We start from the raw sequence: 22,632 nt of genomic DNA, 5'->3' as shown, positions 1-22,632 counted from the left end.
GTTTTGATAGAATAAAAAATGAAAACCGTTTACAATTCCCAGTAACGCCGGTTAGAGCGCAGCTCTTGAGGAGGAAGATGGAAGCGTACTGAGGGATAGGTGACTCCTTCAGGTCACGTGACCTCAAGGGGGTCACGTGACCTCAGGGGCCCACGTGACCTTTGGGGGTCACGTGACCTCGGGGGTCACGTGACCTGAAGGGGTCACATGACCCTAGGGGGGTCACGTGACCTCAGGGGTCATGTGAAATGGGTGGGTCACGTGACCTCAGGGGGTCACGTGACCTCGGGGGTCACGTGACCTCAAGGGTGTCACGTGACTTCAGGGGGTCACGTGACCTTGGGTGTCACGTGACCTAGGGGTGTCACATGACCTAGGGGTGTCACGTGACCTGGGTGGGTCACGTGACCTCGGGGGGTCACGTGACCTCGCGGTTACGCCGACGGCGACGCCGACGGCGACGCCAACGGTGACGCCGACGCCGCTCAAGCCGGAAACGGGTCCCTAAGAGCTGCGCTCTAAAAATAACTGATCTTGATTGCATGTACACGTGTTGTAATTCACCACAAAGGTGAACATCAAACACGAAGCTGAATCCTTTGTACGCAGTGTTTGAGGTGAGAATCTGTATAGCTTCATCAACCTTACACTGTGTAAATACTGATATTTTATTTTATTTATTTATTTTGTTTTCACCACTAAATAGCATGTTTTGGAGTGTTTGCCTGCAGCTGTGTATACCTATTAAAAGCAATCTACTAGAATTCTCTGTTTTCACTTGTGCAAGAAATTCAATTAGTTTAGTCGCTGTCCTTCATCAGCGGTGACTGCATGTTAGTTAGGATAGTGTACACTGTCCATATTTGGTTGGCTAAGGGCGCCAGCGAGATGGGAAAGGGGCGGTCAAAGATGTGAAACGTCTTAATCCTCTGAATCCGTCCCTCAACGTGGATTCTGAGGGCAGCAATGTCCTGAGTTTCTTCAACTTCCTCGACCGAAAATTTGCCTCGATTCAGGAAAGGAGGGATGTTGAGTATGACACCAAGCTTGTGCGGAGGTCTGTAATCTTGAAACCCTTGTCGGCCATAACGGAGTCCCCTTGATTAAAAGGCATCTCGGGCAGACCACTCAGCAAGACACATTCTTTGTCTGAAACAGATCCCATAAATAGCTCAGACAGATGTTACCAGGCCATTAGAGGAAATGCCGACCAGGCCCTTGAAGGTGTTGGTGGACTTGTAATGCGAGTATGTCCCTGACTGTGTGACAAAGGAACTGGCGATTTCACACCTGACCTCCGTTGCATCTATGGTTACTCGCGTTGTAAAAAACTTTTCCCTGAACGCTGCAGGCATGGTGCCATCGATTACCTCTCGTGTCAGCCAAAGAGGCAACTGGGCAAGATGTAAGTACAGAAAGCTCATCCAAGCACTGAAGAGTTTGGACACTGTGCTGACTGAGACATTAAATAGGTGCCCTAAGTGTTTGTGAAACATCCCACCCTTTGGCTCAACCAGAACCAAAAACAGCTGGTTCTTGGCAGAGAGCTTTCATGGCCGTCCGGCCTTCTTTGATGCATGCGAATTTACCCCTTGTCTCATAATAACGTTGCGTCCGTTTTCACCAGCGTCGACAAACTCCAGGAGAGCGATGAAGGTTCCATAGTTGGGCAGTCCGGTGTAGAACTGAATGTCTTCACCGCTCTCTTGGAATTTCTCGACGCTGAAAGGCACATTCTTTGCCTTTAGCACTTTGCAGCTTGCAAGTGCAATCTCGAGCTGGAGCTGCAGCGTGTACACTTGGGCCTTGCTCTCCTTGAGTTCCGTCCACAGTGCGTCTATCTCTTTATGCAGTCTTCTCTCTGCGTCCTTCTTTAGATTCAGCTCGGCCTCCAGGTTGCATGTACAGCGAGATTGTTCCCTGGAAACTGGGCTGGCTGCTGCAGGTATGTCTGGTAGCTCGGGGACAGGAGAAAGAGCTTCATTCTCTCGAAGCTGTGGTTCAGGTCCTGTGTTTGAATCTCGGTCTTCGGGCTCTGGCGAAGCATGCGGCTGAATTGCTGGCAGAGGTCACTTTTTGGGTGCCTTTCTGGTAACTCGAGGCTTGTTAAAGCTAAACACCAATGGCACGGCATGTTCATAAAGCAACCTGCGCCCACTGGCCACATTCCGCACAAAATCTGCTTCAGTGAAGTGCTTAGAGCAGATCTTAGCAGCTTTATAAACCTTAAACAGGTTGCCTTCATCGAGTTTGATGCCAATAATCCATTTCCGATAGATTTCTTCAGTATTGGGGAACCTATGGAAGGACGCCTGAAAATGAAAAAAACTGGCACATTAAAAATACACTCTGCATACATTACAAAATAACAACAAACAATTTCTTCGAGAAGGATGATTGTTAGACTTGGAAGATAAAAATGACCCACTCGCGAGCGCTGGGCAGCCTCGATAACGCCGTCGCGAACGCTAGGCAACTTCGATATGAACGTCCGCCGGGGTAACTTGTCGGCTTCCATTCAGCTACACTTGGGTCCATTTAATCTGGCACTGCAGTCCCTTCTACCGTAGTGTCCAGTCTCTACAAGAGTGCATACACTGGCTAATGTAAACCAAAGGAGCCTACTCGTGAGGGCTCACGATACTGTCTACCCGCCGAGCGATTATCTTCAACAACTTCCTTTCACCTGGGGTTGCCGTTCGCGCACCCGCAACTTCTAAGAGAAAACATTTCTATGCGACGCTTGTACCCACATGTGATACACGATTGTTTTGACAGGACCTAAGGACTACTTACTACAGCTCCACATCGGGACACACCAGCGTGAGCGCAAACCGGAACAAAACGCGCGCGCGGATTCCTTTTCTCGGAATTATGTTTATAAAAACTTTGCTTGACACGTACCTTGTTCCCGCAGTCGTCGACGTATCTGTCCTGCGTACAGAAAGGCACGCAACAGTAGGACGGCATAGTGCCACAACACGTAAAGAAAGAACAACGTCGCTGCAAAGTACGCGTTACGCAAAACTACTGCCGGCTGCGAACCCCTGTATGATGGCGGTGCACCTAGTTGCACGTGCATGCGATAGGTGGCGCCTTCCTTCGAAAGGGGTCTATTACGAGAGTGCTGGTTTGTTTTTGCAGTCGTCGGACAGGCCGCACGTTGGCGCGCCAGATGTGGGTTTCCCCTTTGCAGGTACCACTTAGAAACACAAAGAAGGTTCCTTGGGTCCGGATACTGGCGTGTTTATTTCAAGGCAACGCCACACGCTTGCCCGAGGGCCACCAATGGTAAAGATGACGGCGCTGTCTCTTTTGACAGGATCACCAGTCGGTGTTCCCACTGCCGCTATTCAGAGTATCACGAAGTGGGAGGATCGGATAAAGATAAGAAGGCTCCGTCGAGCAGAGCCTCCCCCAGCGAGAGTCCTGCCCGTTGGCATAGGGCTGTCTTATATAGCCTGTGGGAATGGACGCGCCCTGGGTGGGTCGGATGTAGGTGGGCTCCCGGAGGGGCGGACGCGTCCAAATCATGATCCCGAGGGGTGTGCCTTCGGAAGATCACCCGAGAAGGGCGAGGGAAAGCCGTTCACAAGGGAATACGGCTTCGCCCTCGCATCTGGGACGCACGCCGACCTGGCGACGTCCCACGGCCTGCATGAGCTAGGCCTACATAGGGATGCAGGGAAAACGTGGTTCCCACAGACTTCGCCGGAAGAATAACAATCCTGGAGTATCTTTTGACTATACTTGACTGTACATGTTTATCTCAGCTGAAAATGAATATTGCGGCGTTAATGAGGAAAATCCATAACAAAAGAAAACACCAAAGGAAAACTTCACTCTTGGCGTTTTGCCGCTTTATGCCTGACATTAAAGCAACTGATTAATCGAATAATTAATTAATTAAAAAATGCCGATTAATCGGGTTAGAATCGTTAATGGATGCAATGACCTTATTATTAAAGAGGCAACTCGAAAATTCATTTCATAATTCTTTTTTTTCCTTTTTTTACTCCAGTCTCAGCGTATATACATTTATACATGCTTCCACCATGACGCCTGCGTTCACAATTTTTTGTTTATGAATACTTTAACTTTCAGGCTATTTGGATTTTCAATTCTACTTGAATTCATTCATATCTTTGAAAATATCGATTGCATCTAATCAGCAGTTTCGGTGATTCTTTCTTGTCCAGGATCTGAAATCTTTCAAAAAGATCATTTGCCTAATCAAATGCCTTTCTAATAGAAACGTTACTAATAGCACGGACTGTTCCACTTAATTTAGTGTTTGACTAGGCTATTTGATTGGCTAAGCTGAAAAAGATGATTTTCTTGATCTACGACGTTGACGCAATAGGAGATATGCAAAAATCCTTGGACGTCTGGCAACGCTGAGGGCCTGCATCCGGTTGGCCATCCTTCATAGATCGAACTCCGAGACCACGAGAGTCGTGCCACCGCGTTGATGACCGTGTAGCCCTCCGGAAGAATGACGCAACGATGGCATTTTCCGATGTTGGACCTTAGTATGTGGCGAAGCAATCTAGAAGCTTTCCTCTCCTTTCTGACGACAGGCTCGGAAACTTGTGCGCGTCGACAGCGACGTCGTCTCGCCAGATAAAGAAAATCGTACATATTTGAAGTCGAAACGTACACGTTGCCATAATAAATACTGACGAACATCTGCGACTCAACGTAAGCGGATATTGTTGCATATGGACATGAGCCAAGGAGGCTACATTTACTAAAAAGGACATTTTTGACATAGCGCACGATCTTGAGATAGATCGCTCGTGTGCGTGCTCATTCGAAATCGGGAACAATCTACTTCAGGTTGAGCCGACACATTTACTTTGAGGGCACGCCGCCACATTTTCACGATATATTTCATCTCACAAATTGTGTTCTGCGCACGCGAAGGCTTGAGTTTCAGAGCAGGGCTCCGCAGAATGCGTTGTTTAGCATGAGAACCCACGCAGAGAAGACGCTTTCAAAGCGTCGCACTCGCAGCCACGCCGGCGGTGAAGACGCCTTTGCAGTTCATTTGCACCTAGGACGCCATAGTGCATTTCAGTGAATTGAGAAGTCGCAGAGACGCGAAATGGTGAAATCATTAGGAGGCGCACGCCACCAAAGGGCTCCCACTTTGCTGGAGCCCTTTGGGGCTCCCACTTTGCACGCCCCCAAGGGGACTAACGGACGGGGCGCAACAGTTGCTCCCGTTACAGTTTCTCCCCTAGGGGACTAATGGTGGTGGCAGCACATCTGGTACCCCGAGGGACTAAGCCGCGCTAACTTTTTTCTTAGAGTGCACTTTGCTCTGAGTGAGACCGGCTGAAGGTTGGAGCAGTGCCTTCGTGGGTTACCAGCGCTTACACCCACCAAAGGGCAAAAAATATGCTTACAAGCAATGAAGCGCTTCACTATCACAACATCGCCGCGGTTTAAGGCACTAATCGAGAATGTGCCGCGGTATAGTAGAAGGAAGTCAACAGATTGACGACGTCGCAGTTATATCCTGCAAGGTTGCAGTCCCCAAGGTACATAACTACTGACGTTGAAAACAGCTGTGCTCCTTACTGCAGTACACTAAATTAGTGACATATAGCATCATCATGATCACGCTGCTACGTGTACACATCGCAAGGCGGTTTGTGCGGACATGAAATTGGCGCTTCTTCGCGTTATCTTCAAATAGCAATTCAAAGAACGCAACGTTTCACCACCAATTTCAGTTTCCTCAAAGTGTCCTCCTCAAAATGTGCATAGTTTTAGCGATAGGATTTCAGGTGTCAAATAAAAGAGGAAAAACTGACGATGCTTTCCTTGTGCTAACAGCTCAAGGACTGCTCAATATTCTCCTTTTCAGCCGAATAATATTTATAAACGAGACCTTTGTGACACATACTTTGTTCCCATTGCTGTAGGTGACACAACGTTGCTTGCAGGGAACTACAGATCAATTCAGTGGAATCTGGCCGTCAGAAAAGAAGTTCGCAGAGTACACACCAGCGCACACCAACCGATCCGGTCGCTTTTCTCGACCTAACCATGATGACGAATTTAGTTCTTCACGCGCCCATTAGATGGCGCTGCGCACTTCGCCTTTCTCCTCTTCACGCTATATTCATTCATTCATTCATTCATTTATTTTTCGTGCTCATGAACGGCGAGTAGCCTATGTAATGATGCACAGAGTCAAAAGAAACACACATAAGAAATCAACAGCACATGCAACAGCTAATATCTATTATGGGGGAACAGGAAATAGGTAACTGTTAAATATCAGCCAGAGAACACCTAAACGCTTGAACACTTGAGTTGAAAATGTCGATGTCGATGCTGGTTGTACTGAACCTGTTATAAAAATGTTGGATGCGGTTCATGGGACTGGAGAGGTTGATTTTTTGAACTGAGAAAGTGGGATTAACCCTCAAAAGCACTCGCGGTACATATATGCTAATAGCTGATGTAAGGGTCGAACAGTCAATGCAACCATGAACGCATTTATACAAAAAAACTAGATCGCGCTCAAGTCTTCTCGAGCTTAGCGTGGTACAATCACATCGTCGTAAAAGCCTGTTATACTCATAATAAACACTGCGGCCAATATAGCGATCATATACAATACGGAAGAAACGTCTCTGCACGTTTTCGATTTTTGCTTGGTTTGCATTACCAATACAATTCCAAACAACAGAACTAAACTCAAGCTTGCTACGTATTAATGAAAAATACAAAATGAATATGTAAGCTGACGAAGGGAATTCACGTGTTATTCTCTAAATAACACCTAGCGTCCGATAGGCAGCATTTGTGATGTTGGAAACATGTTCATTGAATGACAAAGATGAATCAATATATACTCCTAGATCTCTTGTGCATTCAACCCTACGCAGAGGTAGGTTCTCAAGATAATAACAAAAACTTACAATTTCCAGTTTCTTAGAAAAGGACATCACTACAGTTTTTTTAGGATTTAGTGTTAACAAATTGCGGCAACACCAATGATGCACAGCATTAACATCCTCCAGTATCATTTCACAGTCATAGATGGATCAGACCTGCCTAAACAATTTGATGTCGTCAGCATATTGCAAAATATGTGAATGGCGGACACAAGAACCAAGATCATTTATAAAGACATTGAATAAAATTGGTCCTAGTATGGACCCCTGTGGCACACCCGAAAATGACACATAAGGTTTAGAATGATGTCCCATTATACGAACGAAGTTTTTTCTTTCCATCAGATAGTTCAAAAAAAAATTTGCAAAGCTGGTTATTGACTCCATATGTCCCCAATTTATGGACAAGAATTGAATGATTAACCAAGTCAAACGCTTTCGATAGATCAAAGTATACGGCGTCTACCTGCCCACGCTGATTGGTAATCGGCGAAACGAAGTTTAAAAATGATACTAGATTGGTCTCTACAGACCTGCCAGAGAAGAAACCGTGTTGTGAAATGCTAATTTTACGTTTAAAAAATTGTGACTATATGAAAAGGGCACTCAGTGAAAAATGTTCCGCTTTATTTTAAATACTCTTTTTTTTTATTTAGCAATACTGTAGGCCACGCAGGGTCCAGGCTGATGAGGACATAGCACATGAAAGGATATAGTGAAATAGAAAGTGGTACGTCTTCAACACAAAAGTATAATACAAAAGAAAACTCGGCTTGCCATTATTTTGTTTTGTAGGTAAGATACTTAATGTAGGAAAGACATACCTACCCTGACTTTAACTAGAAATTGCCCATCCTAAAATCTCCGTTCTAATTCAGAAATCATGCCAATTAAAATAATTGTGCAATCTAGATCTTGTACCAGCAGAAATAAAATGACGGACAAATGACACAAAATTTAAATTTGAGGTGTTCTGTCGTCTTCTCCGTTATATAATTTCTCAGTACTTCAAGTATTAGATTATAGTGTTTCCCAAACAGCTTGCTTACACACTGTTGTATACTGAAATAATTCAATTGTGGATCGTCTATCTCCTTAGGCTGACAAGCATTGTGCAGTAGGCTCGTGGTTGGAAACAATTTCTAACAGTTATGTAAATGCCACGATCAACAAAACATAAGTCTTTATTTCCGTGCTCATAGTGCATTCCGCTGACTCTAATATCAATAAAAATAAAAATAAATGTTTTCTAGCAATAGATGGTCGAAACAGAAAAACATTAATCTGTTCGAAGCTACTCGGTGAAAAAATCTTGATAATACCTTTTTGTCAGGGTACTGATGCTTTTTGCTGTAAGCGTTTCACTCAGGTAAGTATATTTGGGAACTTTTATCGACAAAATGTATCCCTCTTAGGCACATTTGTGGTAAATCCTATCATGACAAAGTTAAACTGATTTATGCGTTCCCTTTAAAGGGCCAACGATGTCTTAGACTGAGGTGGTAATGTGGACAGTTGGGCGAGTTGGTATAGATCGAACATAGTTGCAGTTACGTGTTCCTTTTCTCTGTCCCTCTCCTTGTATGCGGAACGGTAATTATTTTCAGAGTCGGGTGGTATTCTTCTTTTCAACGCTCCATTTATTTTGATTATGTGGGAACAACAGTTTATCTGACCTATTTATCGTTATTGAGCGCTGTCACCGGTATTTTAGGTATCGGTTCTCTTTCATCGGTACATCATGCTGAAAGCACGACTCCCACACACTTTGCCAGCATATATCAATGGTCAATTGCTAGGTCAAAAATTTCTTCAGTACGCTTTTTATTATCTATGACTTCTATATGTTTTAATATCTACTTTGCTGGAGTAGCCGAGATTTAATAAAAGGGGTTCACAAGATGTATATAGTCATTTAGCTTGTTAGCAAACGAGTGATATCCTTGGGAACACCGACAAATTGTACTTGTTAGACTTTTGTTCCCAGTCTTACGCAAAGTGTAGGTTTACCGCCTGTAAAAAAAAGAAAGACACATCACTATAATGTCAACCATGCCATTCCGCACTCTCTTAAAATGTGTAGAACGTTTGTTTACTTGATACGAATTAATTGTTAAGAAAGAGCCAACATGGCAACAATATTATAGTAAGAATTGGACCAGAGACAAACGCTTGTTCGAGGTTGGTGGCTCTCTATTTCTTGATTATGCGCATGTTGTAACCAATAAGCTCATAAGAGTTTGATAATTGACATTCTAAAGGTGTTGCAGCATTTACATGTGCCATTCCACTTCCATTAGCCCTTGCTTTATAATCTGAGGCAATATGCTTGCAGGAGTATCAACGTTATTAATAGAAGAATAAGTTGTACATTCCGGCTTCTTTAGCATTATAATTATACCTCACTATCAGGACACTTTTAAGAGCCCAAAATGATTCACTATTACGTTTTTTCATAAGAGTTCCCAGACCAGAAGTGTTTGCTTATTCAATCCTCTGACTGTTAACCCGTTGAGTGTGGAGACATCGGGAGATTGTGTGACCCTCTATCGCAGTAAAGTTTCGGGTCGTGTGCAGAAATCTTATCTCAGTAGAATACAGAATGTTTGATTTGCATTCGAACAATTAAAAAAAAAAGGAGTGAGAGTTAGGCGACTGTCACTTTTACCACATATTTATTAAGCTCGGCGGATACTGGATGAGATGATAATCGTCATAGAAATTACGACATGTATTTCAATTTCGTGATTTAACATTACAATTATTTCCGTAGGGGTAATGTCGCAATTGCTGCATTTACGGCAACTATTATTAGGCACCAGAACAATTAAAGAATATGCGAAAATGCAATGTTTTAGATACTAATTGACAAAGTTTGAAATGTTATAACCTGTTTTAAAAATTGCACGCTAAACCCGCTCCACAAGTATTGCTTACAATGACGCTTAAAAAGTGCTTTGTAATTTCAATCATGTCGTCCCTATCTCGATAGCGTGTCCTTAGTGGATATGCACATGACACAAGAAATGAGGTGGCTGAAACGACTACATCAATCTAGTAAGAGTCGTTGTGTGCAGGGCTTGCGGCGCCCTTTTGGCGCGCACTTTTCAAATCGCGGTAAAACCATCAGTCAATATCTAAAAACAAATAAATTGCGGAAATAATTTTAATTTGTATACTTCTCGTTGTGATTTCCTTGAGTACTGAATTGCAAATTGACCCTTAAAATTGTTATGATTAGAATTCTTCTTTAAAAAGACTTCAGTTCATTAGTCAACTTACCCTGACGATATACCCCTCATTTAGTGTCCACCAAGTCTGGTATATACGCGGTGAACAGGCAACACGCATAACTTTCAACCCAGTAAAAAAAGTAGAATTAAAACAAAATTCTTTGCATATTTCGAGGCAGAAAATCCCAGTAAAAATAGGACTTCATTTTTATACAAATTTAGGTCATGTTTACGATACAAGACGATTTTTTAGGGAATTTATAGAGTGAATCTTAGCACGGATTGAAGATTGAGAATCTGTAGTTTTCCTTAAAAGGGCACCTTAAGAGAGAAACAAAAGTTTATTTTTAAACAGTGTGTTTGCGACACGCGTGTCAAAAATAAGCTTTACGCGAAAAATATTTAGAGCAATATTGACGGTGAGAGATTTATTTGAAATTCTGCGCGCAAAGTGCATTACGTCACGGAATGTCCATTCGCTCAACGAGATGGTAATTCGCTCTCTCTACTTTAACGTGAAGGCGAAGCCGATCCACCTTTACTCGACATGCCCGAAATGCCGAGAGAGAGAACAAGTAAGAAGGAGGTCACTACCCAATAATTCGCGCCTCGCGCCGTAATTATTGTTCTAAAATTTGTTTGAACGTAAGATTAACTTTTTGACACGCGTGTCCCCACCAGACTGTTTAAAGAAGCTTTATTTTTTTTTTCAGTGGCTTTTAAACGATCATAGGTTCTGAGCACGGAGGGAAACATGATTATGTTTTTTAAAGCCTGCAACTCGATAATCAAATTTTTTCTCAATGAAAATTAATTAATATTCTACTATGGCAATAGGATATTTAAGATTTGTGAAAACAGTTTGAATATAAATATAATTGTTGTTGATTACAGTGTGAAGTTTTCTAGAAAAGTTCATGGGAAAGTTCAAACCTTATTCTATCTCATCGGTAAATTATGCTACAGTTTGAATGTTGCAGGTTACATTAAAGTGTGAGTTAAGTTATAAGTGCTAGGCATGAGAACCCATCGGCGGTATAAAGTGTTGAAACAGCTACTACCATATTTGCCAAATTAAACTGAGGTCAAATAATTGTCATTCTAAAAGTTTACGTATTTGGTAAAGGAGAAATAGTTTTCAACATTCAAGAACTCAAGACGCAGCTGCAAACGATACGTAAGGAAGATGTTTTTTTCATAGGATTTGGCACCTAGATCAACAAAGCCAATATTCCAGTACGTGCTGAGCAGTTTTTAAGGGCAGGGGAGTAGTTTTAGCGGATTTCTAGTGTTTAATTTTGTCGGACTATTCACCCCCGTTTTTTACAGTTAGATTCAATTCTTCCGGGAAGCTGTCGAAAAAATTCCGTAGTACGAAACAAAAAACAAAAAACTAATGCTTCGTTTGTTTTGCGAAATATATGATTATAACGAAGTCAAAAATAATAAACAAAGGGCGTGAAACACATCATAAGCATGAATATAGTTGAATATTCTGAGTATTATATTACCACAACGCGTATTTCTAGTGAAATAGAGTGAAAAGGCATAGACTGTACCTCTGCAGCGGTTTCTGCAAGCCTTTGTATTCGGAAATGCATTTCCTCCCAACGTTTTACTGCCCTCTGAACTCCAGAAGCATTTGCATTTTCCTTCCCCTTTGTCATAATAGTACACTCGATACCCCCTTGAAAGCACCTTCTTAGGCTTTTTGGGAGGTCTGTCACAAACGGCAGGCCGCTTGGCATTTGGTCCCCAATCTGAAATTTAAGACGCACTCAAAACTCGACCGTTTTTTTACCGCACAAAAAGCAACATTTTCTTAGGATGCAAATATAACCTATAATTATATTTTATCTCTCAGTTTGCTAATAAAAGGTTCCGAAACAAAATAAAACTACAAAATAAAGACACCCCTAGGTTAGTGTGAATATAGCTAGAATCATGAGCAGATTATTTGCGAACAGCCGGCGCAGCTAGGGTGCGCATTATTTAAGTGCACAATTTCCGGATATTTATGCAGCTAGCATGCCAGAGAAAACACTTACCTGGCCCAAGCTTCCCAATCCTAAGGGCCTAACTTGAGCCTAATAGGTTTTGTTTCAAGGTGTTTGTTAATGCCAGAGTACTTACGTTTTCTGTTTCTACGGCTCGCCGCGCAACAAGCAAAGTTCACGACCTGAGCCAAGGATGGCACGTATGAACCGAGGAACCAGCAGCGAAACCTGAATCTGGCACTTGTTTGGCGATTTCGGCTTACATAAAAACCGGCGAACCAGGAACAAAGCTTAACTATGGCACATGTTTGGCCACCTAGGCCCAAAGGTGCGAAGTTACGGCCACAGTAGCAGCAGTGAAGCCTGGCTTTGCCATTTGTTTGACATAAAATCTGAAAAATACGAAGCCTCCAGCCAAAGAGTGTCAAGCTCGTCTCTACCTCGGCTTGTTTGGGTTTTGTGATGCCCTAAATAACTAGGCAAAAATCAAAGCTTGGCCCAGAGAACTTTGCTAGCTGGGTACTTTATCTAACATATCTACCCAATTTTTAATAGTTGGTCAGCAATAAAGGGCTCAGAATTGAGCTGGCGATCAACTTTCATCCAGAGATACCTTGAAGAACTTCTTTTGTGCCTGTCAATTATTATATATATTTAATAACCAATTATTAATACAATTGCGAAGAGCAGCATCGGTAACACCGATAACTCATAAATGCGTTGTTTTTTATATAAATGTTCATGCACTCGAATTGCTATAACACTATTTCTTTAAAAAAACACTGTATTGGGGTGACACCTTCCACATGCATTTTTAAACTAATGGCGATTGAGTGCTTACGCGATTGTAGGTAGACCTTATGAAAATATTTCCTGTAAATGGACAAGGCGGTGCTTGTCGTAGCCGTAACATTACGTTAATGACAACTTTAACAAGCGTGCATGTTTGCAATGTTTATTAGATCTCAGTGCAAAATAATATTGTTATTTTTTCATATCCATACTTTGCTTTACTTAAATTAAAAAAACGAATTACGGAATATTTTTAGTCAATATTCTGAAGACGTAACATTTTCTTGCTTGTAAGTATAAAAAAATCTGTGGGTCGGGGATGCGGATTTATGATTCTGAAAATGATCACTCAAAATTTTGGAACAGCCGCTGATTTACTACAGCGACAAGAAATACGGCTTTATTTTTAGGTATTATACTTATTTTATAAGCAAAAATATTCCTTTGGGATGTTAGAGTATATAAACATAAGTCAATTAAATTATCGGATCGTCCACAAGTGTGGAATCAGCATCTACTTATGTTCGGCATAGCTGGCGAAGCAAACTATGCGGTGCTGTCAACTTATCACAACACGGGCGAGATCTAGAATTGACCCAAAAAATTGGTGCCTCTCACTACTAATCTCAGATTTCCATCTAGGTGTATTTCAGTTGTGACTCAGTCGTCTGTGTCGGCTTTTGGTTTAGACCATGTAAAAAATGTTGACTTCATTCTTAACAAAAAAAAAAAAAGACCGACAGCTTAAAGAGAAACTCCGCTTCATTCTCGGTTGTGACAAAATAATGCAACCCACTTTAGTACAATCTAGAAATACCATATGTCAAATATTAGAGAGTAATACTGCCTAAAATATCATCAAACTGAGATGCCCGAAGACACCGAAATCCCCTAATTTATCGGATGACAGGCGGCACAGTCAACGTTGCATTTCTCTTGTGGCTGACGTCTGTTGCATACGCAGTTTTATTCTTTGTATTTTCTTTTCCAGGGAGAGCTTACCAGGCGGCGCTACAGGAGCGCTCACGTCAGAGGCTCACGTCTGAGCGAGCGAACGGGCGAAAGACCGAAAAAAAAACAACGGGAACAAAAAAAAAAAAAAACACAGAAGAGAGAGAGAGGGTGGTACAGGATCAGTTTCGTTGACATTCGTGCCACAGACTAGCCGCCTGGGTTGAAGCCTACACGTAGCCTGCTTCGTCGCCGCTCGCGTTGCAGGCTGTTCCCCGCCGCCGCTTCGCCCGTTATCTCTCTTCACTCGTCGCCCTTCCCCGTGCATCCGCGTTTTTTCTGGGTTACCGCAGGTAGATCACGGGACCCCTTGTATTCCACGTGGGTGCGTATACGACTGACTTCAGGGTACAATGTTTTCTGGCTGTGCCGAAGTTTGTTTCGGTTTACGATTATGGTAAATAACAAGATCGCACAAAAAATGTTTTGGTTGTCATGAGCCAAATGGTCTAGGGGTTGTTTTAGTACTTCTTACGTGTATATCACACATTTTCCCGTAATTTCCGAAATCGAGCGGAGCGGCCTTCTAAGATTTCATAAAAAGAAAATTACCACTGAAATACACGTTTTATGAAAACTTGAGATTGCAAAGAACGGATGCCAAATGCCAGGTCAAAATTAGAGTGAGCCCAAGCATTGATTGCCCCTTAAATACGATACTCGTGACGACTGCATATCATAGGGGCAAAATAAAATGTCACATCTCAGAAAAGACCTTGAGTAGAACAAAATTGTATTGTACCTTTTTTATGAAATACCACTAAAAGAACAAAATCACATGCAACTTACTTGCAGTAATTATAGTGGCTAGTACCGATAGTAGAAGCAGCATAAACAACGTATTTTGAGGAGTAATCATACTTGGATGATAGAAAAGCACTTCACTTGGGTTTTTATATCCAAATTTCTCAGTACGCTGAAAAAAATAATACAACTTGTCAATATCCCAATATCGCACGCTCAAGTTACGCCCATGCAGTGTAGCGGAATTCTTTGAAATTGTGATAGTGTTTTCATTAGTTTATTTTATTTTTTAAATTTGATTGATAGCTGTCATGTTATTTTTACAATTTTCCTAGTTATTTCTACAATACCAATATGCGGGCAGTCACTTCTAAAAGCGCGAAAACAAATGATACGTTTATGAAAAATTCCGAGTTCAAGTCAAACCAGCTATAAATCTACATCTGTATTTAAGGTTCCTCTTCGTAATATTCACATCATAAAGCTGATGCACATTATAAACCCCAAGGACTACGCGTTTTACTAAAATACTATGAGGAAGGTTAACACCACCTGGAGACGCCTTTCATAGAAATTGCCCACCTCGCTCAGGATTAACTTGTCGCATATAAAAATTTTCTAGAATCGGCTTCTGCGCGCAGCCATATTTGTCTACTGGGCTGAGGAAGAGGTTCTGAGCATGCGCAGTAGCTCTCTTCCAGGAAATCAGGCGCCGCGCATGCGTCCAGTCCAGTGACTCGGCATTTCATAAGCCCTGGAAAGGTCTATACTGAGCGTTACAATGCAGTCATATCAACAACTTTATATGTGTCACGGGCGTAGGTGAGGACAGAAGATTTATTTGTACTTTTTGTATTTGATTCTTAATTAGTGAGTTTTAATACTTGAGAGTCGATTAAATTTCACTACATTTCCTTGTAGTTTTCGAGCACGCGCAGCGCTCTTTTCTGTAAAACAAATATTATGTCATAATTCGAAACGCCTATTGTGTCCCTTACCGATATTCCGTAGCAGAGAGCAATGAATTATAGAGCATTTTGTATTAGCCAGGTAGGAACAAGGGTTGCTATTTTTTGTATCCTACTAACCGACCTGCTTAGTTCTGTAATAGGTTTTGTCTCATTTGTTGTACATTTTGAATCTTGATTGAACTAAACATCCAAATATTTTGATCCTGTTCTTGTTCGATTAAACTATCATTATATTTAAGAGAAGTCGAGTCATCTCTGGGTTTATTTAGATGTCTAAATATTATATATTTGGTTTTATCTGTACTTAGTTGTAATTCGTTATTCTGAAGCCAGGACGACAGGTTTGATAGATATACGTTCGATCATTTTTCTAGGGCAGATTTGGCTTACTAGTAGAAAATACATTTGAATCATCGGCCTACATGACTACCTTTGGTGCGTCTGGAATGCCCATGATATATCTTATGTATGCTTGAATAATGCTGGTCTCAAACTAACACCTTGAGGGACGCCACACTTATTTTATAATTTTCCTGAGAGTACATTTCTAATGTGAAACCATTGAAAGTGATTTTCAAGGTTTGATGTTATAGGTTTCAAAGCGACACCACATAGCATAATTTTCAAATTTATGGAACAGTACGTTATGCTGAACAGAATCAAAGGCACTTCTAATATCTACAAGTAACACTAAGGTAAATAGTTTGTTTTTGATATAATTTACAACTCTATCCTGTATGTTTCTGAGTGCCATCTTGGTGGATTTTCCTTTTTGAAAGCCACACGGAGCTCCCGTAATAACCTTTGAAGTTAATACTCTCATTGTGCTTTTTGGGTTAGGATAATACTCTCATTGCGCCCTCTTTTGTTTAGCAATTGTTTTACATTCAGCTGGTATGTTTTTATCTCATTCTATGATGAAGCGATGGTACATATTGTTCTTTTTTTATCCTCTCATAAACAAAATTGATTGTCGATTCCCGTCTTGCGAGCGTTGTTTTTGGGTTTTCTTGAAATATTTAAAGAAAACGAGTCATCGTATAGGTGCCTAATTTTCCCCATAAATTCACTGTAAGCTAGGGTACGATTTTCTTCAAAATATACTGCACTCCAGTCTTCACTACCAACTAAGTCTTTAAATTCTTGAAATGCTTTGTCGATTATTTTTCGATATCTAAATGATCCTTACTTTGTTACTTTGCAATCTTTGGGAATAGAGGCAAGGCAAAAAGCGGGAAAATGGTCACCAATATTATATGTGAATATTCCGGCCATGACATCACTGGTGTTTAAATGTTTTACACAGATATCAATCGATGTGGCACTTTCTAAGGTAATCCTAGTTGGTAGCGTTATAAAATGGATACAGCCGTAGCACATTGTGGTATTATTCAAATCTGTCGCTTGTAGTGTGTCGGGAGTGTATTAATAGTGATATCACCCATTAAAAATATGGGAGTAATTCTGAAGTGAGAAATCCGAGAAAGGTATCGTAAAATTCAATAAAACTGCTTCTGTTACATTGAGGGGTCGGTATGCGGCACCAACTAATGCCTTATCAAAATGTTCCATAAGGCATTCAACATTTTGTTTATCATCATGAAAGTATCCACAATTGAGTAAGAGTAGCTGTTCGTAACTTATATAAGAATCGCCCCATCTCTTTTATGTCTATCGTTAAGTTGGCGCAACTGTAATTATCAAAATGCGGCGGTTGATCCTATTTGCTAAACCTATTTTCGGTAAAGGTAATGACGACAAAGCGTAGATGATGCGAATAAAAATTATATCAAGAGCGTCTGTTTTTCCAATAATAATCCTTGCGTTTATGTTGATAACTGAGAACGTAGATAAAAGTTGCCTTCCAGTTTCATTTAAGACTTTAAAGTAAACATTAGACAGAAGACTGTCTGGTTGGGGAAAATAATTATTAAAATAAGACGACCAACCTGTCCCTAAATCAGGGGCCCAATGTTTCGAATATTCATTCCTAAAGTAATCACATAAACGTTTTTTCTGCATTTTTAACGGGTGGCTATAAAAGATCTAATCTCATCAGTTTTCTTCCTACACCACTTTTTCTACGTCAGCTTGGGCAGCAATCCTCAAGTTTTCAGAGCCGTCGGTCTTCCGTGCATGAACCTTCCCGTCGTAGGGTGGAAAGTTGGGCTAGTTGGTGGTTATTCATCTTGGTTTTAAAAGCGCACAAAAGACGAAGACAGAGTAAGAAACACAAACGACGAACGAGCGCTTACTCGCAACTGATAGGTTTTATTGGAACCTCAGAAAACGCAAAGAGCATCCCCCCCCCCCCCCCCCCCCCCCCCCCCCGATTGCTCATGCGCACCGCAGCTCCTTGTTGTCAAACTATACATCTTAAAAACTGTAAAATCACGATGTTTACGTGTTGACACGTGTCGTTGTCTTTAGAAACACCAACTCGGCCTCAGTCAGTGCAAGGGAGGGTTGGCTTAGGCATCCCTCTCCCGTGTGGGAGAGGAGGAAAAACCCAGATGTGTCAGTGAGGGTGTTGACTGTTTGTTTCGGTCACATGGAAAAAACGGAAGGACGGTAAACCTCACGTCTGTGGTTGACTCTTTGGTGGACTTGAATCTAAGTGTCCTTGTGTCGGATAAGGAGGGTTCGTTCGTTGTGCTCCCGAAGGGCGAGTTTCGAGATAAGGCAAGGCTGGCTCTAGAAAAGAATTTCCGAGAGGTTAAGGGGGTGTGTCTCAAGAAAGTTAAAGAAGAAGCAAAAGTTTTATGTGACCGGCTTGACCTGAAAAGTTTGGGCAGTTTAGTCAACCAGAGTAAGGGCATGAACCTCGATGCCTTTTTTACAGCCAAGACCCACAAGCTGGCTGGCCGTTCAGGGTCATAGTGACGGAAAGGGGCTCTTGGCAAAGGGCGGTGATGGGCTTTCTTCAAAAACAGCTGTCCACGTTGTCGATTTATGACCCTTTCGCGATGCGCAGCTCTGATGCCGTCATCAGCTATCTTAAGGATGACAACCCGAAATATTGCCGAGTCTTCTCTGTGGACGTGGAAGATTTATTTTATTCGATTCCACAAAAGGAGTTACTAGTCGCTGTCAACGACTGCATTGACGCGACGGGGGAGGTCAAGTTCAGAAACTCCTGCGGAGTTACAGTGGAGGATTTTTTGGAATTACTCAGTTTTTATTTGAAGTCCATGTTGGTTCAGTGGGAGAAGGGAGTTTTTGTGCAAAGGAATGGCATATGCATTGGTTCTTTTGTGGCGCCGGTTCTTAGCGACATTTTCCTTGGACAGCTAGATGTTTCTCTCGAGGGTGCACTGGGGGTTCAGGGTGTCATAAAAACGTTTAGATACATAGACGACTACCTTATTTTTGTTGAAGTCAACGGTAGGGCGGATGTTGCAGCCAAACTGTCGTCAGTCTTCGAAAAACTTGGGAACGGACTGAAGTTCACCTTCGAGACACCGTCGGAGGGTTGCCTCCAGTTTTTGGATTTGTCTCTCCGTTTGTCAAGCAACCATGTTTGTTGGGCTTTTAGTCCCCGCTCAAGAAAAGCGCTCCTGCCGTACGAGTCGGCGCATTCGAAAATAGTAAAAAGAGGCATCGCGGCGTCTTGCCTTGGTTCGGCCCTCAAGAAATCATGCTTCAATGTGGTGGAGAAAAGCTATAATGATCAAGTGAGGAAATTGACGGAAGCAGGTTTTCCTTTACGAATAATCGGGGAAGTGTCAGCGGGTCTGATTAAGGGTTTGAAAGGTCCTGTCAGCCGGGCACCACGGGAAAGGTCGAAGAGACCGGTGGTGCTCCCGTACCTGCACGGTGTTTCGCACAATGCTAAGAATGTTGCGAGGCGGTATGACGTACAGGTGGTGTTTAAGGCTCCCAACAAATTACTTCAATTGTGTAAGAGGGTCCGAGAGTCGGGGGCGGGGAAGAAGAGAGGTGAATTTTCCTGTTGAAAAAAACATGTGAACTGTTTTGTTCGATGTCTGGTTTGTGTGGTGTATTGCATTCCTCTATCCTGTGGCAAAGTGTACGTGGGCCAAACTGGTCGCTGTACTAATGAAAAGCTTAGGGAGCACCGTGCCTCTCTTCGAGCGACTCCGACGGGCCACCTGGCTGTCCACTGTGACAGGTGAGGCTGCTCTCCAGCGTTCGGTGACACAAATATTTTTGGCACGTATAAAGAACAGAGGGCGAGAGAGATCTTGGAGGCCTTTCAGATAGCTTCTCGGGGAGAGGGATGCATAAGCCAACCCTCCCTTGCACTGACTGAGGCCGAGTTGGGGTTTTTTAAAGACAACGACACGTGTCAACACGTAAACATCGTGATTTTACAGTTTTTAAGATGTGTAGTTTGACAACAAGGAGCTGCGGTGCGCATGAGCGATCTGGGGGGGGGGGGGGGGGCGAAGATGCGTTTTGTGTTTTCTGAGGTTCCAATAAAACCTATCAGCTGCGAGTGAGCGCTCGTCCGTCGTTTGTGTTTCTTACTCTGTCCTCGTCTTTTGTGCGCTTTTACAACCAAGATGAACCTTCCCGTCTTTGGTCCAGACATACTTTCAGCCTACTGTTTTTCTTTTTTTGCACTAGCGGCGCACATCAGTTTCTTACTTGGTCGCGTTTGGTGTTCGTTTACATAACCAGAGTTAGCCAGACCACTGAAGCCCAGTGTTTCAGTTGTCATACGCTTATTCTTTACTTTACGAAGCAGTGTATGTCCTTTAAATCGTAGCTGGAAGCGCACGATTATACTTTTCCGTTGGCTTTAAATCAGGCACCCAGTGGCATATATCAGTTTTTTTCGTCCACCGTTTTACCAAACATTTCAAGCTTCGCCTCTCTTTTTTAGAATGTTCTCTTCGCCGGCTTGTTTCGTGATTCTCCTGATTTCTATGTTGTTGAGTGTTCCATCGATCTTTATATCATCTAGGCTGATGCGTAAATCATGGTTTCCTGTTCTAGCTCATCGTTATATTGTGTCAGTTGTATTATTTTCGTTCGTAATGATTTTAGGGCATTGGAAATCGATTTCACCTCGTCGCAGGTGTCACTACTGAATTTGACACATTCTTTTACCGATCGGAGATTAGCTCGTATCTGGCGGGGCAGATGGCTGATCCCCTTCGCAATTGTTTTTTCTTGTTTCGTCATGGATAAGATAAAATTCAACCAGGCGGCACAGAAGGCGACACAATACAGAAATAACTTAAATTGTGTTCGGAAGCAGTGAAGAAAAAACATAGGTAAAGATTTGTTTGCGCTAGGCTCTCACCTGTGTACTCAGTGTTCGTTTGTTAGATGCTTGTTGGCAAAGCACCTCTGCAGATATGAAGACGGTCCAGGATTGTTGTCGCTTCTTATAGCTTCGGAGCTCCAGATGGCTGCCGGAGGGCGCTGCGATCTTCGTCACGTGTTGCCAGCGCAGTGGCGGCATGTAGCTCCTCCTTCCCGGTGATGAGTCAAGATGTAGGCTTCGGCCGTATCAAAGTAGTGAATTTTTGTTCGTTAGATGTTTGTTGGCAAAGCGCCGCTGTTGAACTCGTTTCGGAGAGCGGCTTGCCATTTAAAGTATTCAAATGTGGCTTCAATTCGCTTCTAACCAACATTAATTATACATAACAATAAAATGCACTATATGTTGGTTATTGGTTTGTCGTTTTCACAAAGACATCAGCTAATTCGTCACGAGCATTACATTACAAAAATGTGATACACAAAATGGATTGTTATTTTGAGACTCATATACCCTAAATAAGTCCCTTTCTCTTCTTCTATCAACTCAGGATTTCATATAGTGCTCAAATAAAACGAAACTTAGCCCAGTCTGAAAAAAATAAATATACATTCAGAACTCTTGATTTAAAACCGTTGTTATGCTAGATGGAGCCGTAGCAAGGTCTGTTGAATTTATATTATTTCCGAAACGTTTGCTCTGTGTCTTGGTTTCATTCGTTCTCATGTGCCCTCAAAATCATGATTACTGAGCAAGTTTTCCTGATGAGTAACAAGCGTCAGGTATCTTTTAGCAAAATAGTTTCGCTAGAATAATTTAATAAGGGTATTGACACAAATAGCCCTTTATATTGTATTGAAGTTCGAGAGCCGTATTCTGAGGGGGGGGGGGGGAGGGGGAGCAGGATTGTCAACACTTATCTCGCAAGTGTCTTTTCAAAGTTATGGAGTAAATAAAGCATAAAGTCATCCAGTTCAATATTGGTAAAAATATTTCTAACAGGCAGGTATACAATAGACATAATTTGAATTTTTTAAAGATATTAATAAGTCTTATGTGCAGGCCAAGGCTCTTAAATAGGATCGGAATTTCTTCCACAAATATTTGGATGAGCGCAACTATAAATTGCAATTTTTTAATTGAATTTACTAAAAAAATAAAGAAACGTGTTTCTACTAAAAAGAAACTTTGACAAGAAATAACGCAGTTGTAAGGAAAGTACGTCAAACTATTATAGATAACAACACCATAAAAACGACCAGGTCCACAGATGGAGATACACAAGGAAAGAAAAATTACGCCCTTGTTTGTGTTTATGTTTATTGTGATATTGCTGCTTTAATGAATGACCAACTCCCCCAAACTTTCATCTGAAAGCGAAATAAATGGAGTCATCGGATATTCGACTGTTGGTGTGAGCGCGGCATGCAGAAGCGAGAACACAAATCATATCTGACTATTTTTTTACTGAAATATGAACTGGCTGTAATACTTTTCTATAGTTACATATGCTTGATATTATTTTACATAGATTGTTCCAAACAAGTGTAATTTGTGTGCACCCATAGTTTAGGCTAGAGATTTATGCAAAGTCGGCAAAGTGGCATATGTAGAAAACTCGACGCCGGCAGTTGCTGCTTTAAAACGTATTAAGATGCTCGTTATTTCAAGACTATATATTTACTCTTCACGAACCATGTGCGTGAAAAACAAACGAAAAAAGGAGAATGGTAGAAA

General features: G+C 42.0%; 1 pseudogene; it reads right to left on the bottom strand.

Annotated features, from left to right (window-relative positions):
- Positions 1-800: 800 nt before the first annotated feature.
- On the bottom strand, positions 801-2,518 carry LOC8042938 (annotated as a pseudogene).
- Positions 2,519-22,632: the final 20,114 nt, after the last annotated feature.

This window comes from Ixodes scapularis, unplaced genomic scaffold (assembly GCF_016920785.2).
Source record: "Ixodes scapularis isolate PalLabHiFi unplaced genomic scaffold, ASM1692078v2 PGA_scaffold10__122_contigs__length_95168666, whole genome shotgun sequence".
Taxonomy (NCBI): Eukaryota; Metazoa; Arthropoda; class Arachnida; order Ixodida; family Ixodidae; genus Ixodes; species Ixodes scapularis.
Note: the sequence above shows the minus strand (reverse complement) of the source record. Positions and strands in the feature narration are given on the sequence as shown.